General features: G+C 42.8%; 1 protein-coding gene and 1 long non-coding RNA gene across 2 annotated transcripts in view; one reads left to right on the forward strand and one right to left on the reverse strand.

Annotated features, from left to right (window-relative positions):
- LHFPL3 (LHFPL tetraspan subfamily member 3) overlaps window positions 1–22,115 on the reverse strand; it is a 588,527-nt gene that overhangs the window by 243,997 nt on the left and 322,415 nt on the right. The window lies entirely within an intron of this gene.
- On the forward strand, window positions 1,564–21,867 carry LOC115508806. The gene is made up of 3 exons (XR_003967123.1): window positions 1,564–1,577; window positions 19,135–19,138; window positions 21,731–21,867. It is a non-coding gene; the product is annotated as an uncharacterized LOC115508806 (long non-coding RNA).

The following is a 22,115-nucleotide window of genomic DNA, read 5'->3' on the forward strand; positions in this document are numbered from 1 at the left end:
CCTTGGGCAAGCCATTAAAGGCCACCATGCTCTGTTTTCATCTGCAAAATGGAAATAACAGTACCTACATCATTGGGTCTTTTAGAAGATTAAATGAGATAATTTATGAAAAATTCCTGGAGCAGTGAAGGCAAATGCCAAGTAATAACATACTTCTGCTAGAATACTTATCTATATGATGGTTCAGTTCAAACATATCACCAAAACTAAGCAATAAAATATCTAAAATATCACCAGCTATGTCCTGATGCCTATATATTATGAGCAAAAAAACACAGTTTGGATTTACCAATACTTCTCCTGGTCTCCATCCCAACATAGCATAAAAATATCCTTTTCTCCTTTCACCAAGTAAACTAAAACACGAGTCGGCATAGGCATTTTCACTTCCTGATTTACTTGCCGATAGTTCAGAGAAGGGCAGTTTAGGTGGCCTGCTTTTTCATTTTTTAAAAAAAATTTTTTTTTCAATGTTTATTTATTTTTTTTGGGACAGAGAGAGACAGAGCATGAACGGGGGAGGGGCAGAGAGAGAGGGAGACACAGAATCGGAAACAGGCTCCAGGCTCTGAGCCATCAGCCCAGAGCCTGACACGGGGCTCGAACTCACGAACCGCGAGATCATGACCTGGCTGAAGTCGGACACTTAACCGACTGCGCCACCCAGGCGCCCCATTGGCCTGCTTTTTCAAATGGTGGTCTAAAATGGCCCAGCTCAGTTAGTATTATATGTCCATGCATGTTGTAACTATTTGGGGAAAAAAACTCCAGGGAAGAGGGTTCCTGGGTGAAATGGGTAGGACAGCCGCCTTCCCACTCCTCAATCAGCAGAGTGACACTTCAGGAGACCAAGCTTTCTGTTGTGTAGTTTATATCTACATACTCAACTGCCCTGAATTTCCTTCAACATCATCTTTTTTTTTTTTTTTTGAGAGAGAGAGTGAAAACATGAGCAGGGAGGGAGAGGCAGATGAAGAGGGAGAGAGAGAATCTTAAGCAGGCTCCACACCCAAATGCGGGGCTCAATCTCACACCTGACAGATCGTGATATAAGCTGAAATCAAGAGTCAGATGCTCAACTGACTGAGCCACCCAGGTGCCCCAACACCATCATAATTAAGCTCACTATGCTCTGAGTCCAGCAACTTCATGGACCATCTGCACCATTCCTAAGCCTGCCTGATATCAGTGCTCACGTGACCTCAATATGGAAGCATTCATCTCTTGAAGAAAGTTAGTTGTACTACCAATGGAAATGTGATGTCTCCGTGACCACACTGCCAGCCAGCAGTAGCACCAGTTTTAAGATTTAAGCCCATCTGAGGTTACTTTTATTTTATTTTGTTTTATATTTGAGAGAAAGAGAACGACAGAGAGAGAGAGAGAGAGAGAGAGAGAGAGAGAGGAGGAGGGGCAGAGAGGAGAGAAAGAATCTCAAGCAGGCTCCACACTGTCAGCACAGAGCCCGATGAGGGGCTCAAATTTGCATGAGATCATGACCTGAGCTGAAATCAAGAGTCGGATGCTTAACTGACTGAGTCACCCAGACACCCCTATTTTTATTTTAGAGAGAGAGAGTGTGAGTGACAGAGGGGGCAGAGGGAGAGAAAATCTTAAGCAGCCTCCACGCTTGTCAGGGAGCCCAATGCAGGGCTTGATCCCACAACCCTGGAATCATGACCTCAGTGAAATCAAGAGTCTGATGCTCAACCAACTGAGCCACCCAGGCCCCCATGAGTTTACATTTGTAGGTATAATATGAAGATGTGTGGCATCTAGTTTTAGGGGAAGTTCTCTAGTGTAATGAAAAGAAGACCAGACACAATGATGTACAATGGAGTTTGTGACTTTGGGAAAACCATTTGACTTCTGTGTGTTATGCAAGATGAGATGAATATTGATGCCCAAAGGGCTGTTGTGAGGCCAAATGTGGAAGTTTTGAAGAAGGAAAGAGCTATGCAAGTATGACTATTAATATAACCTTCAAGGCAAAGATGAAAGTCTTCAAGGATGATTTAATTGACATTGACTAGAGAGTAATCTATTTCTTTCCACCTCCATATGCAACAGAAGGTGACTAGGAAGTTCACGTTGGGTTGTTTATATAGCAACTTTCTAACCCACTGTGACATGCAAATCATGTACCTTTTGCTAAATTTGTACCTAGTTGACAGAAATAGACAACCTGACATAGTACAAATAGGCAGCATGCTATGACTAACATTCTCCCCCACACTGACTGAAAGAAAAAAAAATCCATGTTTTGTCCAAGCCACAGTTGATTGGATCTCAGTCTGGGCGGGGCAAGGATGGTTATGTTGACCAAGCAGACGGTACACTGATCATGTGTGTGTAGCAGGTTCAACTAAATAAGAAGTATAGTTGTGAGCAACTTGAGGGCCAGAAAGGAATCAATTTGAAATATCACATAATGATTAGAAAGAGATTATGAGGTCCTTCTCTGGGGTGAGGGAAGTGGGCCAGCACTGCATACCAGGGGATCACTTCTAAGTAACCCTTTCTCTCTAATATTGGTGCTACAGGGCTCAGAAATAGTGTCTGCGGCTAAGCCAGACCAAAGCAAGATAGTTTTCTATGGTAGAGGCCTAGCATCCTCCCCAGGGTTTTGCGTCTGAAGTTTTGAGGTCAGTGTGAAGTCCTCCCAGGAGTCAGTTCAGTTGTTTATTTAGAACATTGCACTAGAGTACCCAGGTTGGTGATTTCAATTTTTGTGTTGAAAGATAGTCCTTTTCATCTATTTCAAGGTCTTACATCATTCCCTTAATCTTACTAAGAATTCCTCTACCACTGTGGATTTAGGTCACAAATAGCGGTCAGAAAAAGCCTGTGGCTATATTGTGTACTATGGAGCACTTCTGGAAGGCATCTAAAAGTTTATGACCTGCTGAGTAGTCTGGAATTTTCTGGTGAGAAGGAAAGAACACTGAGTGGTTGACAGAAGATGGTGGTCTGGATCTTGGCTCTACAACCTGGGTGTCATGTATGTATGTATGTGTGTGTATATATATACACACACATATATGTATTTTTTTTCTGGGTGTCATATTTAAGAGGCACCTCCCACATTCTAGGAACAGGGAAAGGCATTGGGTGTCCGGGAAGAAGTCTGCGATGGAGGAACTGAGTCTGTGGGGGCACAGACAAGTATAGAGCCAGTCATCTTCCATGTGACAGATAGCAAACCATCAGAGCAAGCCAAGGGCTCTAGAAGCAAGGAGAGGATGATGAGTTCTGCTTACCCAGAGCTGGGCCCTGAAGTACAAGAGGGGATTCATCAAGCAGAGAGGAAGCAAAGGGGGTTCCAGACACAGGAAGGTCACATGTAAAGGCACATGGTGTGTTCAGGGAACCAGATGGAACAGGGAGTGGGACCTCTCTGAACGTCAGATTTTCCATTGGTAAATTCTGATCTCACAGGCCTGTTTTGAGAATCAAATAAGGTAATGTTTGCTATGCTAGCTCCTTTTTCGCTTTTCTCAGAGTAGGGTTTGGGGATCACCTGTATCAGAACCATCTGGGGTACCTGTCAAAAATTCAGATTCCTTGGCCCCAACCCAGACATTGTGGATTTGACTCTGGGGTGCAGATTCAGAGGATTTTTAAGTAAGTACTCCAGGTGCTAAGCCACTGGTGCTGTCTATAGGGATTCTGAGCAACTCAGAGGTGAACTAATCTGATTTCACAGACTCACTGTGTCGGTCAAGGACTAGGTCAGTGTGTTTTCAAAGCTGGACTAGAGTGAAAGAGGATAGAGAAAGATGTATGTGTACACGTACCGGGAAAACGTATTCCTGAGTCTTTCTTTTTGATCTACCTAGAAACGCACTTCATACTTAAAAGAAGTCAAAATTGAGAACTTGCAAGAATATATATAGACATATTGAATGGTACATAAAATGCTATATGTCTATTTGCCCAAGTCAGCACTAAATACCAAGCAATTCTAACTGCAAGGCAGCAAGAAATTTGAAAGCTCTCAAGTTTTACTTGAAATCATATATTATTTTCTTCTAATGAACACTTTATGATTTAATATTATGACTGTATTTTTTTCTGCCAAAGGCTTAGCATTGAAAATAACTGAACTAGCATCTAAAGGAAAATACTCAATTAAGTGGGCCCACATATCACTGTAATTGTTTTCCACTGGAAAGTTAGTAACCAAATGGAATGGGATATGATTCAACTGTCAAGTCTCCGGATTTACTATCATTAGAGCAGTTCAAATTGAATGCGATTGTGGAAGATTTTAAAACAATGGAGGAGAGATAGTTTAAAGACATGACCTCTCTTGGGGAAGGAGACATCTATGGGAGGCCAGGAAGGAAGCTCCAGAGAAGGAAGATGGCAAGACAGAAGGGTTGGTGGGAATGAAATGCACACAGAGAGAGATGACTGCATTGGAAAGGGTGTGGGAATTGGAACCAGACCTGTACTCACAGGCACCTTCATGTATCTGGCAAAGTAATTAGCAATGTAGGTGTCCATTTCTTCAGTACAGTGGGGATATTACTGTCTCTGTTGCAGGGCTGAGAGCGAGGTGGATTCAATATCTGCAGCCATTGGACATCATGTAAGTGCTAACTATTAAAATGAGAAACTGGTATATCCAACAGACTCTTTAAAAAACCCTAGATCTTATTTTTAATTCTCAGAATGAATTTCAACCAACGATTTGCTGCCTGTAGAGTCACACTTAAACTTTGCTTCTCCAAAGTCATCAGCTACACATGGCTTAGAACAGTTGAAACTATTGATAGGTAGGCTTAGCAGGCAGGGCATGCCTTTGGAAGATAAAATTTCTTTAGCAGCACTGAGTCTGAATTCTTTAAAGATGGGCGCCTGGGTGGCTCAGTTGGTTAAGTGTCTGATTCTTGGTCATGATTCAAGTCATGATCTCATGGTTAATGGGTTTGAGCCCCACATTGGGCTCTGTGCTGAGAGCACAGAGTCTGCTTTGGATTCTCTCTCTCACTTTCTCTCTGTCCCTCCTCTGCTCGTGCTCTCTCTCTCTCAAAATAAATAAACTGAAAAAAAACTGAATTCTTTAAAGATGAGGTTATACAAACAGCTACTCGTTTTAGAAATACAGAGTTGGAAAACATGTTAGTGCTGGAATATTCTGATGCCTAAGAGCCACCTGGAGAGGGATTCATAACATCAATTAGTATGCACATAAGACTGCTCAGCATGTATTATCCTCTGTTAGATTATGCATGATTGAAAAAGGATAAAATGAAAAGGGGTATGTGGAGAAACTGAATCATCACAATCAGCCAAGCTCTTAATCATAACCTTTAAAAAAAGGTAAATGTGAGGCCAGGGCTTGTTTTTGCCTCAGGTGTGGACTTGTGGACAACCACAAGTTCAGAAAATATAAATAACATGGGTTCCAAAAGAACGTGGTAGACACCCATGACCTTTTTTGAAAAGGGCAGTTGAATGTGAAGGATGCTCCTATGGGGAATTAGAATATCCACAGGGTGTCTTAAAAGAAAAGAAACTGCAAATTTAATTTGCAAATGGTCTTACAATCAGCAGATATTTGGCCTGACAGGTCCATGGTCCCTCAGCTCGCGGAGTTCTGGAGAAGTTTGGGGAGAATGCTGTGTGGAGAGCGGAGTAGCTTTTGTCAGCCCCTTCTTGGGCTGAGCAATGTCCAAAAGGCCACCCATTTCAGGAAGCACGAAGGGGGATGATGCCCATGCATGTCATTGCCAACTCAAGACTGTAGATCAGCCTCTGCCAGGAAACCTGGTCGCTGGGCTCCAGGCAGCAAGGAGGGAAATTGAGAAGCAGGGCTGTAAGGAGTCAGCAGGGTCTTACCCCTGAAAGCAGCCACAAGGTTTGCTCACAGATGCTGACTTCCCAGCCAGACCCACTCCAGCTCATTTTACCTCCTCTTTGGTCTCCACCAGGCCTCATCTGACTAATGGATCCAACTGGGTTAAGCTTATGTGAACTCATTGTTGCACACAACAGTACTTAGTAATCAAGCAAAAAATATGTTTATTTTTTGGAAAGGGCTTTTCACATGCACTCCCTAATGCCCATTTCATCTATTTTCTCCCGGAATCATATAAAACACATTTAGCCAATTCAGAGATGTTGGAGGGACTCAAATAAAAAGAAAAAAGATAGGAGCAGTAATCTTGTTGATTATATTTAGGTGGAGAAACTCAAATTATTTTTTGTACAACCAGATTGATTATATAGAGTTTTAAATCAAATGTCAAAATTCTGAAATCTGTGACAAGAGAAATAAAACCTCTCCAGTAAAGAAAACCTCCATGAGTCATTTTCTATTCTTTTGTTAGTATAGTAATTTTATCGAAAAAACAAAATGCAATGCTTTTCTGGAGATAAAAGCACAATCACTAGTTCTAACCTTTGTCAATGTAGCATAAAAGCAGAGAGATTTTTGTTTAACACCAGAAACACACAAATGAAAAACTGAAAGTCATTGGTAACCAAGGAAACTAACAATGAATGGTTGGGTGTCCCTGGAACTCTTTCAAAGAAAGATAAGAAGGGGCGGGAGGAAGATAATGCAACTGTAGGTTAAATCCCACTGCCAGAAAAGATGCACCATGCTAAAGTATCCTGTAAATAACATCTCTATTTGCATGTTGCTGATTTCCTATAACAAAATTCCCTGCTACAAACAATTCAACAGAAGGAACGCCTAGTTTCGGCCTTAGCTCCCGGCAGCATTGTGTTTTAGAATAAAACCCATTTCATGTTTCATTTTGCCTGCGGCCTTCCAGGTGTCCCCAGTTTTGCCCTCAAGGGCCATGGCCCCAAAGTTCTATTTCCTGCCAAAATATTTGTTTCCTGCTGTGATTGCCAAGTTATCATTCCTGGATATGCTATCACACCTATCCATGAGGCACACCCAGATACCTGCCCACACAATCATCTCTCTCAATTTTTAACCACCAAACACATTCACAGGATGCCAGCCAGGCACTGAGAGGAAAAGATAGAAGAAACAAGACGTAGAACCCCAGGCCAGGGAACAGACAACGTCAGAGACAGAACAAACATATGGAATGAAAAAATAAAAGACATCCAACTGGAAATACAGCCAGAGAAAACATAAAAACTGTACTGTACCAAAGCTGGCTACAAAGCACTGTATGCATGTGTGGGAGAAATGGAGTCAGACGGAGTGAGTGGAAGAAGGATTGTCATCACTCAGGGTTGGCTTCCTGGATTAGCTGGAGGAAGCAGACAAGGAGGCAGAGATGGAAAGAACCAGAGGAAGCTCCTGAGGGAGGGAATGCATCAGGTGTCAATACTCATAGGTAGGACAGAACAGTTCATACTTGGTGTTAAGGGAGTGTGCCTGTGTGCGTGTGTGTGTGTGTGTGTGTGTGCGCGCGCACGCGTGCAAGGTTTGCTTAGCTTGTACATGGGAGTATAAATGCATGATAAGAAGGGGCTGATGGAAAGACAGCATCAAAATACCAAAAAGGCAGAGGTGCCTGGGTGGCTCAGTCGGTTAAGCGTCTGACTTCGGCTCAGGTCATGATCTCATGGTTCGTGGGTTCGAGCCCCACGTTGAGGTCTGTGTTGACAGCTCAGAGCCTGGAGCCTGCTTCAGATTCTGTGTCTCCCTCTCTCTCAGACCCTCCCCTGTTCATGCTCTGTCTCTCTCTGTCTCAAAAATAAACATTAAAAATTTAAAAAAACCAAAAAGGCAACTGAATTGGAAAAGATATTTACAAATGATATACCTGTACAGGGTTAGCATCCAAATAAATAAAGAACTGATACAACTCAACACCAAAAAGCAAATAATCCAATTAAAAAATGGGCGGAAGACGGAATAGACATTTTTCTAAAGAAGGCATACAGACATATGAAAAGATGCCAACAGACATATGAAAAGATGCTCCACATTGTGAATCATCATGAAAATGCAAATCACAACCACAATGAGATCTCACCTCACACGTAGAATGGCTAGGCTAAAAAAGACAGAAATAAAAAGTGCCAGTGAGGATGTGGAGAAAAAGGAACCCTCATGCATGGTTGGTGGCAATATAAATTGGTGCAGCCACTGTGGAAAACAGTATGGAGATTCCTCAAAAAATAAAAAATGGAAATATCCTACAATCCAGTAATTTCACTACTGGCTATTTACCCAAAGAAAATGAAGACACCAACTAAAAAGATATATGCATTCCTGTGTTTACTGCAGCATTATTTACAGTAGCTATGATATGGAAGCAACCTACATGTCTATTCATAGATGAATAGATAAATGTTTTTTACACACACACACACACACACACACACTATACACATGTATGCGCGTGCGCGCACACACACACACACACACACACACACACACACTGGAATATTACTCAGCCATAAAAAGGATAAGATTTTGCCATCTGAGACAACATGGATGGACCAGAGAAGGCATTGTGTTAAGTGAAATAAGTCACACAGAGAAAGACAAATACCATATGATCTTGCTTATACATGGAATCTAAAAACCAAATGAATAAATACACAAACGAAAGGTAGGCTCAGACCTACAAATGCAGAGAACAAACTGACGGTTGCCAGAGAGGAGCGGATGGGAGGGTGGGCAAAATGGGTACAGGGGAGAGGGAGATACAGACTTCCAGCCATGGAATGAGTATATCTCAGGGCTGAAAGGAGCGGCATAGGGAACATGAGCAAGGGACTGTAATAGCATTGTCGAATCACTGTATTGTACACCTGAAACTACTTATACTCAGGTGGAAAAAGAGGCTGGTAGGGTAAAGAAACACATGATTAGGAATCTGGAGTTTATGGAACTAGAACTGAAAGAGACTTGGGAAATAAATGCCACACTGCTCAGCCATGCATCTTCAGGCAGATGAATATCCAAACCACTGGGCATAAATGGCGCCTGGTTTCTTTTTATATTTTCTGAAATGAGACTCTATGACCTCCCTAATATTATTACTACAACCATTTACTGAGTGTTTTCTGGGTGCCGGATGCCTCACTTGGAAGGTTACAAGTATCATGTCTAATCCTCATGATAATCCTGCAAGATAACACACGACTACCCTCATTTCACATATGAGAAGTCTGTGGTTCAGAAAAGTTAGGTAACTTACTCAAGGGGACAGAGGTATTTGAATCTGGGATTCAACTCCAAGTCTGATTCCCAAATTGGAACACTCCCACGAGAACATGCTGGTTTTCCGAGAGGTGTACTTCAGAGAGCACGAGATTCGGGAAATCATGTATTCAGGGAGGTCCCCTAAACCCTGCAGTCCTAGAACCATGTCAGAATATTTATTTTTACTTATTTATTTTGGGGACAGTACAAACGGAGGAGGGGCAGAGAGCAGGAGACAGAGGATCAGAAGCAGGCTCTGTGCTAACAGGCTGGAAACAGAGAGCCCTCTGAGGGGCTCGAACTCCCGAAACCGCAAGATGATGAGCTGAAGTCGGATGCTCAACCGGCTGAGCCACCCAGGTGTCCTAACATGTCAGAATGTTTAAAACAAACAAATAACATTCTCAGACATCAGTAGCTGGCAGGAGCAGATTCCTTTGGCCAGCCCTTGGGTTTTCTGCCAGTGACACAGGGCTGAAGTACTAGCACAATGCCGTGGACAGACAGCACATCTGCTTTCCTGTCTCTGTTCTTAGATAATGCAACTAAGAAACCCATTAATTAAATCACATGTGGAGCTGCGATCCAATGGGACCTGGAACTGCCTACTGGTGGTTTCTTTCTAGAAGTAAGTCAGGAATTTCTTGGCACACAATGAATGGGGCAGAGCTTAGGTGCCATCCTAAGATATTTTTAACGTTGAGTGTTGTCATGCAGGAAGTTGCTCCCAATCAAGCTTAAGTAGTGGGCAAAAAAAAGTGCTGTCTCCAAGGAGACAATGTCACCTGGCTCTGAATGGAGGCTGCTGGCGTGCGGCTTAATGGAATGAATCCGGCCTGAGGATTTGGGGCAATGCCAAGCAGCAAATTAGTTCTGCATCTAGTAGATGAGGTTGTAATTTATTTTTCTTGGCGGGGAGGAGGGGATGAAATCTTGCAGGTGAACAGTCTGAGAAAGCCCCACCGGCAAGTGGAACATCAAAGTGTTCTGTGTACATACGAGGTGTGGAAAGGGTGACCTCCACACACACGTGGGATCAAACCAGAGCTTGGAAGAGGGGTCAGCAAGTGAGAGCTGGTGAAACCCAGCCTGCAGCCTGATTTGGTATGGCCAGGATGATTTTTGCATTAAAATTTTTTTTAAGTTTATTTATTTTGAGAGAGAGAGACAGAGAGCACTGTGTACACGAGCAGGGGAGAGGCAGAAAGAGGGAGAAAGAGAATCCCAAGCAGGCTCTGGCTGTCAGTGAAAAGGCTGCCATGGGGCTTGAACTCACAAAACTGTGAGATCAGGACTGGAGGCAAACCAAAGGCAGGACGTTTAACGGGCTGAGCCACCCAGGCGCCCCAGATTTTTGCATTTTTAAAGGGTTAAAAAGAGGAGTTTCTACAGGGACCATATATGGCTTGCAAAGCCTAAAGTATTTGCTATCTGGCCTTTTAAGAGAGAAAGTTTGGCAGCTCTGGGTTTGAACCTTGCCACTGTGAGGCTTAAGGGTCCCTTCATGCCTCCTAGTTCCACCCTGTGTATTTGGTCACTTGTGCCGTTTAGCCCATCCTCAATTTCTGGTTCTATCCTTCCTCTCAGCTGGATCCTTCCACTCAGCTTAAAAATATCAGGGGCGCCTGGGTGGTGTAGTCGGTTAAGCGTTCGACTTCAGCCAGGTCACGATCTCGCAGTCCGTGAGTTCGAGCCCCGCGTCAGGCTCTGGGCTGATGGCTCAGAGCCTGGAGCCTGTTTCCGATTCTGTGTCTCCCTCTCTCTCTGCCCCTCCCCTGCTCGTGCTCTGTCTCTCTCTGTCCCAAAAATAAATAAACGTTGAAAAAAAAAATTAAAAAAAAAAATATCTCTCCACTGAGGCACCTGGGTGGCTCAGTCGGTTAAGTGTCTGACTCCTGATTTCGGCTCAGGTCATGATCTCACGGCTCGTGAATTCAAGCCCGAGTCAGGCTCTGCACTGTCAGCGCAGAACCTGGTTGGGATTCTCTCCCCCCACCCACCCCCTTCTCTCTGCCCAATCACACTCTCTCTCCCTCCCTCCCTCTCAAAATAAATAAACATTAAAAAAAACATATCTTTATGTTTTCATGACCCTGCCTCCTCTGACAAAGACTCTCTCTTTGACCAAACTCAGGCTCCCATCAGCCCACTTCTCAACTAGGTGTTAGCCTTGGTCTATCAGGGGTGTAGACACTTCAGCACACAAGATTCTGTCTACCCTCAATCCCACTAGGAGACTTGAGCAAACTCTAGCGTGTTTCCAAGGCTGTGTCTCTGGGTGGATCCCACCCCTGCTTATGTTCATGCCTGGGAAAATTCAAGGCTGCCAAAAGAATTCACCGTTTGTTCCAAGCAACTCTTGAAGATAAGACCTCTATCTCCCAGTTCCTGTGGGATGCTGGGAGCCTAACTCCGACTGGCATCAGTGAGCAAGCACACCCAGATGGCCTTATCGCACTGACCTACACCTTTACCCACACCTGGTAATTTTCTGCTTCCCTGACAGACACTGCCAGAGCCCATGATCTCTCTCCCTGCTCACTCCCTTCTTCTGCCCCAGAACTACGGGCACCTTGGCAGTCCTCAGTTTACATTGGACTCTTTCCTACTGCAGTGCCTATGGAGTCGAATCAGATTTTCCTGCCTTTAACTAGTGTCCAGCTTCCTCTCTTTGAACCACCCCCAACTCTGGTCCTGCCTTAGTGTGACCTTTCACTCACCACCTCCAAGCTGTTTACTGTCTGCCACTCAGTCCCCAGACATTTCCTTTCTCAGTTAAAAGCAACTCCCGGAACCTAGTTGCCAAGCTTAGGAACTCAGACCTCTCTCTCCAGCAACCTTTCCCAAATCTTATCACCAAACCTCTACATCATATGGCAAACATAGAGAAGGTAACTAGCATTTACTGAACACCTACTATGGGTCAGAAAACCATGTGAGACACCCCATATATGTGATGTCATGTAATCCTCTCAACTACCTGTGAGCCTGGAGGTATTATCACCATTTACAAATTGGGAAATGGAGGCTCAGAGAGGTTACCACCTCGTCTAGGTCTCGCTGATAGTAAGAGCCACAGTGATTCTAGAATGCATGCTGACATGTGGGCAAGCCCCAAGTGGTGTTGGACACTGGAGGCACCGAGGGTAGAATCAGAAATGTATCGCTGTACACAGGCTTAGAGACAGAACACCTGTCTCAAGTCGCTTTTGTTTCTTTTGTACGCTCCGATGAAAAAATCACGATGCCGGATCTCTTCTATCTAATTCAGCCCTGTCTGTGTGAAAAACGATGACAGGCGCCCTGCTTTCCTTCTCTTTGCAAGCCGTACTGCTGAGGGCATGTGCCACGGTGAGCATTTGATCCTCTGCCAGGCACAGAGGCACCTTGGAGCAGGTGCCAAGGCCCCGGGGCTCGGAGTTGCACAGACATGCTTCTCCAGAGATCCTCAATCTTTCCTGTACCTTGGGTTCATGCAGATCACGGTGCCTTCCAGCCTCCTAGCCAAGGGTTTAAAATCTTTATTTCAGCACACCGGCAATAAGTATCCTAGACCATCGAGTCTTTGTTCACATTTCTACCAGTGTGGAGCTTGAGGAGGTTTGATTTTTTAGCTCATGGAAGAGAAAGCACATCACCAGGGAGAGTGCATCTCAGTGTGGCCCATTTAAACGGTAGCCTGTTTCTCAGTCATTCAAAGATCTGACCAACTTCCCTGAGTGGCTTGGTTCAAACTCACCCTTGTTCCCTACCCCATGCGGTGTTATGCAGTCTGACTTATTCTTACGGTGGCTGCGTCGTCACCCCGCTGTTACTCAGAGGTGACCCTGTCACATGAAGACAGTTAGTTAGAGTCTTAGAAGTCCTTTGAGATGAAGACAGACTCTCATGGAAACAAGTCACCGTTGAGTCTCATTTTTTTTTTTTAACCAAACTCTCTTTGGCAACACGGATCATGCATCAGAAGTGCCACTGTAATTGTGATGCTACATAGGAATTTGAGTCGCCTAAGTGATTGTCATCTTTGCTTTTACAAATCGTGTCCCTTTTTCCTGCCACTGAATTCTTTTGCATCTCTCCAGCATCAAGGACAGCCCTCCCTCTACAGTGTGGATTTTCTACACACCCACAGTGTGTTTGTGTTGACACAAGAAAAGGTAATCAGCAGCTTGTAGCATTAAAATGCTCACTTTCTTCGGGCTGTAAAAGCATTTTGAAGGTTACAAACTCTAGCAGCAGTACTCAAGTGTAATAAAAATAATGCTTTCAGCAAGGAATTCACCAATCTGGATGGAATCATTTAATTTTGCTTACATGTAGCTACGCACTGTTATCATTAGCCTTCTATGAAATGTTTCTCTAATATTCCACATTCATTAACTCAAGACATTTAACAGGCCCTCACTAACTAGCAAGGGGCTGTTTGCTCAGGAGGAAGAGACATTGAGGACAAGGTTTTCCACTGTCATCCTATTCCCGGGGTCTTCTCTGCCAAAGTGGCTCTTCCCTGCTCCACCTTGTGGATTTCCAGCATCTTCTGAGGCTGCTGGGGATGTGTGCACTGGTGCCAGAGGATGGCTCAGATCGGGGAGAAGCCGCACAGTCATATTTATGAACAAGTGGCAGCCTCTCCCTACACGTGACTCCTCCAATTCCCTGACCACGGCACATGGCCCTATCCAGCATGTGAGACTCCCTTCTGCTCTTCCTTGGGCAACGGTTGGTGTTCACGCTTAGTTGCGGTCTTCCCTCTTGTGAAGCCTTCTGCTGGGACTCACTGCTTGGACGGGATTTACAACAGACCCTCCACAGAGTTCTCTCGCTTGCCCCTGCGTACGAGAGCCATGCTGCTAAACGTCAACAGGCAGGTGAGTCATCTGAGCATCTAATTAAAACTGCAGACGTGTCAGCCTCTTTGGCGGGGCTTGCGATTCTGCATTTCCCTCTCTCTCTCTTTAAAGTTTTTGTTCTTGTTTTAAGCAGGCTTCATGCCCAGCGCAGAGCTCAACGACCTCGAGATCAAGACCTGAGCTGAGATCAAGAGTTGGATGCTTAGCTTCTGCATTTCTTTTTTTTTTTTTTTACGTTTATTTATTTATTTTGAGAGAGAACGAGCGAGCGCTGGAGGGGCAGAGAGAGAGAATCCCAAGCAGGCTCCATGCTGTCAGCACAGAGCCCAACACAGGGCTCAAACCCACAAACCGTGAGATCATGACCTGAGTCAAAATCAAGACTCATATGTTTTACTGACTGAATCACCCAGGTGCCCCTGAGCTTTTAACAAGCCCCTAGGTACTGCCCACGTGAACCACTTACCACACAGTGACACTATGACAGTCTCTTAGAGGATCCCCCTCCCCTGCCCCCAACAAGGCCGACATTCCTATTGGGATGTTACAGGCACTTTCCTCCATCCTGTGTCTCCCCATCACGTCACACTTCTCTGCTAGTCATACCCAAATCCATCCTCCTCCCTGGACCTCAGGGCCTTTGGCAGTCTTGTGCCCTCTCAACAAGAGTTTGCTTTTAGTTGGTCAAAACCCAAATGCAGCAAATATCATGGTTTGGCCCCTATTTTTCGGGGCTAGTCTCCTGTCCCCATGCCCACCATAATCACTGTGTGAGCACTGGCCGAGGGCTTGCTCCAGGCAAGGTCATGTCCCTGCCACCCTACAGACCATCTAAGCTCTTTCAGTCCTTAGGGCTCTTGCACATGCTGTGCCTTTGCCAGTCCCCTCTTCCCTTCTCTGCTGTTGAGTGTGGTAACAGGCCCGTGCCACCTCCTCTAGGAAGTGCTCCTGGATTTTCCTAGGCAGGGTGGCTTGTACCGTGTGCCCCTACAGCTTCTAGGATAGATCTGTGTGTTCCTTGCCTAGCTCTCTCCCAGAAAGGCATCCTCCAGACACTGCATTCTTTAGGGGCCTGCCAAGTGTCTCGTCATTCCCAGCATGGATCTCAGTGCCTTTCCCTGCTCTTCAAGTTAATGCGATAATAAAGTGAATTCTGCTAGCTGACCTACCCACCCTACTGGAGTACAGGAGTGAAGAAAACTTGAAGGGAAGGCACATTAAAGGACTGATGGCCAGGATGCATCCACAGAGGTCCCTAGGGTTTGGGCTGGAGGGTTGACAAGTCAGGTCAAATACAGGAGAATTAAACATTTGCACGTGTTCCTCCGCGAGCTGGTAGCACATTGTGGTCAAGAGCATGGCACCTAACAGAGAAGCTGGCTGGAATCTAAGCAAGCAACTTTACCGTTAGAATCTGTTTGCCTTGTGGGACTCATGCTCACCAGTACCAGTGCTCACTGGGCAGCTGCAGTGAGGACAAAATGGGCTGATCCGTGACCAGCACTTAGCTCAGTGCCTGGCACAAAGTGAGCACTCTGGACACGTCTGTTACTGTATCACACAGCACCGTGTTGTCGGTCTGAGGAGAATATGATAAAACGGTGCAGGGCTCGATCACACAAGCTTGGTCTCCAGCTGGGGGTGAGCACTGGGGCAGTTACCGAAGCCCACCTTACCTTTACGAGCTTTTGTGTCCTCAAATGGGAATAGTACCATAGTTCTTGGATTCTGTGATGCCACCAATGCTACTTCATTGATTTAAGGATAGCTTTCCTCTTGGTAAGGGTCTGGAGAAAGAAACTATCCAAGTTAGCCACCTGGGTGGCTCAGTCACTTAAATGTCTGACTCTTGATCTTGGCGAACGTCATGATCTCGCAGTTCATGAGTTGGAGCTCTGTGTCGGGCTCTGCACTAACAATGCAGAGCCTGCTTGGGATCTCTCTCTTCCTGTCTTTCTGTCCTTCCCCACTCATACTCTCTTTCTCAAAATAAATAAACTTCTTTAAAAAAACAACAACTATCCATGGTAGACATCATCTGAGAGCTTTGTCTTTGAATTGAGATAATATGACTGATTGGAGGGCCCAGAGAGACCATCCCTGATAGGCTTACTTCTGTCTGAACACAGGGCTTGCCCATGGGTAATCACTCAGTAAAGAGTTGTCACTTTCACTCTTATGAATACAAGCAGGCCATGAATTTTAACAGCATGTGCTTCAGGACTCATGTCTCTGCCACTGGCTTCCTATGTAGGAGAGGTCCAAGGATAATTATTGAGGCTTTAATCCATCAGATGGAAATGACCCAGCCTATTCAGTAAAAAAAGTGGAGGGCACACATCTAAATATCTAACAGAAATAGGACATGTTTCACTGTCCAAACAGTTCATTAGAAGCCTTCCTCAGAAATCAGATATCACTGCCAATAAGAGTCAATTTGTTTTAATCAGCAGACATGTGAGGCCAATTATCCATTTATTTCAATATCATCCACTGCATCCATGAGAGGGGTGAAGAACAGACTTTTGTGGTTGGCTGACTCATCCCCTTCCCAACTCCCTTATCCTTTCTGGTCCAATAAATTGTCAGTAGAAGCCTGCTGTAGGCTCCCTGAGAAACGTTTGCATCCCTGATACAAATGCTGCCCCTTCTTCTTCTTCCTTCTTCCTAAAGGAACATAGAAAAGATGGCAGGAACTGCAGCAGCCATCCATGATTGTGAGGACAAGGCCAAGAGAATCAAGGAGATTTCTACACTGGCCTTATAGATCTGTTGAAACAAATCCCAGCAATTTTACATGAGAAAACTGAATTCTTTAAGTTACTGTGGTTGAGTGTGCTCTTACCTGAGCTGAAAGCACTTCTAATTTATACAGTACGACACCTTTTACGTGAGTATTTCAGCTGGCAAAACCCTACAAACGGGCACTAAGAACCAATTAAACAACAGGAGGACAAACTTGACACGTTATTCAGGACCCTTCCTAGATGTCTATAGAACTCAAATGCATAATTCTAGCCCTAATTCATTTCTTTGGAGGCTGAATGAATACTTTCCTTAGGCAGGAATCCCAGCTCAAGCCAAATCTAGCTACCAGAGGTCCAGAGCTACCCTGATAGGCTGGGTATTATCAGGCCACTAGTTCAGGCCATTTTACTTGGGGGTGCTAGGAAACATGAGCCTTTAGGAACTAAGGAGGAAGTTTTCCAGAGCTGGTCCAGGCAGAGGAATTCTCTCTTCCTGAAAAACTCAGGTTCACAACTCATACATTTCAACAACTATATTACAGATAGTAAAAAATAGAGAGACTCGTGTTTTCATTAGGCTGAATGAAAAGAAGTAAATAATTAAGGCTTCCCTGAGACTTCCAGACTGTTCTGGGATCTTCACTAGGCATAGGATAGGATCTTTGACTCCAAGATAATGAATGCCTGTTCCTAATGGCACCAAAGTGCTCAGCAGACTGAATTGAGATATTCATGCAAACAGCTCCTGGGGGTAATGTTTGGGGGAAGCACTGTGCTTATTCATCTTTGTATTCTAGCACTTAGCACAGAGTCTGGTACTGAATAGAAGTTGGCTGAATTTTGAATAAATGAAATAGCTTCTATTAACAGTGAGTTGATAATTCAAATCTCATTGCTATATTCTAAGAGTATTGCACTTGCAGAAAATCAACTTAGGGACTAATGATTTAGGTTATACAAACATTCAATAGCACAGTGTCTTATAATTATATTTATGTTTGATTAGGACAACTACAATTTGTGCCTGCCCATTTAATTTGTTTTAGTACAATACACATTAGAGGTAGACTTGTAGAGTCTTCCCAGTTGAAACAATTTTCTTATTGAGTTTAGAATCTATTTTCCCAATGGAAACCAGATAATGCAGCCAAAAAGTTTTCAGATCTTTTTTTCTCTCTGTTTGCCAATTTTTATATTCTATTTCACAGAAATAAAACTGTGAATCATAATTCCTCATTGTACACACATATCACACTATTTTTCTTCACTTACAATGATGTTGATGATAATTTAAAAAATGTTAATAGCACACAGAGTGTGTTGCAGAAAATGAAAATTGGTGCGCAACTAGCAACCCAAGTGGAAGTGAACAAATTCTTTAAAACCCACGTTTGCAAACAGAACTAATTTTTTAAAATTTTTTTTTAACGTATATTTATTTTTGAGACAGAGAGAGACAGAGCATGAACAGGGGAGGGTCAGAGAGAGGGAGACACAGAATCTGAAACAGGCTCCAGGCTCTGAGCTGTCAGCACAGAGCCTGACGCGGGGCTTGAACTCACGGACCGTGAGATCATGACCTGAGCCGAAGTCGGCCACTTAACCGACTGAGCCACCCAGGCACCCCGCAAACAGAACTAATTTATTGACCACTTAAAATACACCTGGCACTGGGCTTTTTGCTGTACATAATTTACTTACATCACATCAGCATCAAAGGAGGTCAGGATATGCCATCCCCAAATCTTCCCTTGGATATAAGGATCATTTTAAACTGGAGGGATTAAGAATCAACAGATATAGAAAGAGTTCTCTGCCTTCCCCAAATCTGCCTGAAAACAAGGCATATATTTCCCCCCTCTCCCATACTAGATGAGGAGATCACTGGAGATGGAGAGCCAGCACCAGCATGAGTCTGCATAAATGAATCTTACTAAAATACCCCTTATCTTCCATGAATTCCTTCATCTATTTCCTAGTCACTTCTCTACAATTTATCATCCCCTGAAGCCAAAACCTTCCTTCCTTTGCTAAGAAGGGTATATAAGCTCCTGAGGCTAACCACTTCTTTGAGTTTCCCTTCTTTTCTGGGAATTCCCATGCATGTAAAAATATTAATACATTAAATCCCTTTTCTCCTGCTAATCTGTCTTTTGTTTGTTAAATTCATAGGCTCCCACTGACAGAACCTAAAAGGGGGGAGAAAAAGTTTGTACTTCCCAGCAGCATTATTATTCCTTTCTTACATAACTGTGGAAAAGGAGGATCAGACAGATTTAAGTATCTTATTTGTGGTTACCTAGTTGGGAAGAGGTAGTGCCTAGAGTTAAACCCAGATTTGTCTGAGAGTAGAGCCTTATGTTTCCTGAGGCCACAGCGCCTGGAGAGTGGTGGTGGGGCCTCTCCGTGAGGCATCACTCTGCTTTCTGGGGGTGATCCTGGTCCTGAAGAGCAGCAGTGTGGATAGTCTACCCCCGAAGATAAGAAAAGCCTCACATCACATCACAAGAGGACTTAGATATGGTTTCTTTAGAAACATTTTTCTGTATTTAGAATTTCTTTCACAGAATCACCTCACATTCTCTTTTTGTCAGGAACACGATTATTATGAGATATTCTGAGAAAACAATATTCACCAAGGAGTTTCTAAAAATTTCTTTTCACTGGGCAATTATATTCTGGGTGATAATACCAGGTATCATTCAGTCTAATTTCTTACTTCTAAATATGATCACGTAAAGGATGAGTCTGTTTTGAAAGATTCCAAAAAGGACTGAGGTTGAGAAGTATTTGGACAGCCCATAGGGGTTGAGGCAACTACTAAATTAAAAAAAAAAAAAGACTCCTGCTTTATTTTTAAAACTGAAGCAAATTTTATATTTTATGCCAACATATGTTTATCTTTTAAGATGTAGTTACTGAAAATTTTCACTAGATTATAATACAGCACAGAGCTAAGACATAAAAAGTCTAGACAGGTTAACATGAAATCTCCATGCCCACCTTTCCATTTGCTTTCCCCCTGCTAAAGAGATCACAGCAAGTTTTACTCACTTGTCTAACCTTTCAGAGATGTTCAGAGCATAACCAAGTAAATACAAGTGCATGTACACACACATGTATTCTTTAACCCCTTGAAAAATATATATTAGCAGAAAATATACTTTATTCTGCACCTTACTTTTCCCCCCACAGTTGCTTTGCATTCTATTGTATATATATACCATCATTTACTCAACTGGCCTCCATTTGATGGACATTTCTAATTTTTGGTGCACTGAATAACCCTGTACTTACCTTTTGTATGCTTTCAAGCCTATCTGTAAGATCAATTCTCAGAACTTCAATTTCTGGGTCAAATGATGTGTGCATTTATAATTTATAGATAAGGCCATATCTCATTTTTTGGAATTGAGCCAATTACTCTTCATGAGCTACATATGAAAGTTGATCTCTCCATCATCTCACAAACACAATGGGTCATCAATCTTTTGAAGTTTCGCTAATTGATAGGTGAAACATAATGTCTCTGTGCAATCTGAATTTCCATTTCTCTTATTATGAGTGGAGCTGAACAACTTTCACTTAAGCCAAGCCACTTGTAATTCTTTTGTGTGTGACTTTTTTCATATCTTTTGCCTGTTTTCCCGTTGTTTCCTTTTTTCTTTCTTTTTAATGAATATAAATTAACTTGATTTTTTTTTTCAATATATGAAGTTTATTGTCAAATTGGTTTCCATACAACACCCAGTGCTCATCCCAAAAGGTCCCCTCGTCAATACCCATCACCGACCCTCCCCTCCCTCCCCCCCACCCACCCCCCCATCAACCCTCAGTTTGTTCTCAGTTTGTAAGAGTCTCTTATGCTTTGGCTCTCTTCCACTCTAACCTCTTTTTGTTTCCTTTTTTCTTTATTGATTTCCATGAGATCTTTTATGTAAAAAATACATTTAGCTCTTTGTGATATGAGTTACAAATATTTTCCCCAGTTTGTTTTTCAATTTTTGATGTTGCTTGAGGTGTTTATTTGCCACTGTGTTTTTTGAATTTCATGTATTTGAAAACATCCATTTTTTATTTTATTGCTCTTTGATTTTAAGTCATAGTTGGGAAGGCCTTTTTTACTCTGACATTATATAAAAATTCTTTTAGTGTTTTATTGAACTTTCATGGCCTCATTCTTTAATTTCTAATTTATTGCTATGTATGGTGTGACATGTGAGTTAAATTTTGTTTTTGTTTCCCAATTGCACTCAGTTGTTCTAACACCATTTATTGAGTAGACCACCCCCGCTGATATACACTACTACCTTGGTCATATACAAAAATTCTGTCCAGGATTTAAGATATTTACAGAACATTTCATCCAAAAACAACAGAATACACATTCTTTTCAAGTGCACATGAAACACTGCCCAGAATAGATCACGTTAGGCCACAAAAAAGTCTCAATAAATTTAAGTAGATGGAAATCATATCAAGCATATTTTCCAACCACAATGGTATGAAACTAGAAATCAATTACAAGAAAAAAACCTGTAACACTAACACATGGAGACAAAACAGATGCTACTAAACAATCAATGGGTCAAGGAAGAGATCAAAAAGGAAATTAAAAAAATGGAGACAAATGAAAATGAAAACACAACAGTCCCGAGTCTTTTGGACAAAGTGAAAACAGTTCAAAGGGGGGAAGTTTAGAACGATACAGGCCTACCTCAAGAAACAAGAAAAAATCTCAAATATAACAATCTAACTTCCCATATAAAGACACTAGAAAAAAGAACAAATGAAGCCCAAAGTTAGTAGATGGAAGGAAATAGCAATGATCAGAGTGGAAATGAATGAAATAGAGATTAAAAAAATATATCAATAAAACCAAGAGCTGGTTCTTCAAAAAGATATAATTGATAAACCTTTAGGCAGACTCATCCAGAAAAAAAAGAGGACACAAATAATTAAAATCAGAATTGAAAGGGGAGGAGTAACAACCAACACTGCAGAAATATAAAGCATTACAAGAGACTACTACAAAAAATTACATGGCAACAAATTGGACCACTTAGAAAAAAATGAATACATTCTTAGAAACACACAATCTTTTAAAACTGAATCAGGAAGAAAATCTGAACAGACTGATTATTAGTAACACAATTGAATTGGTAATAAAAAAACTCTCAACAAAGTGGTTTAGAGAAAAGAAACATCAACATAATAAAGTCTATAAATGATAAACCCACAACCAACATCATACTCAATTGTGAAAAACCAAGAGACTTTTCTCTAAGATCACAAACGTGACAAGGATATCCATTCTTGCCCCTTTTATTCAACATAGTACTGGAAGTCCTAGCCATAGCAATCAGA

The sequence above is a fragment of the Lynx canadensis genome, chromosome A2 (genome assembly GCF_007474595.2).
Source record: "Lynx canadensis isolate LIC74 chromosome A2, mLynCan4.pri.v2, whole genome shotgun sequence".
NCBI lineage: Eukaryota > Metazoa > Chordata > Mammalia > Carnivora > Felidae > Lynx > Lynx canadensis.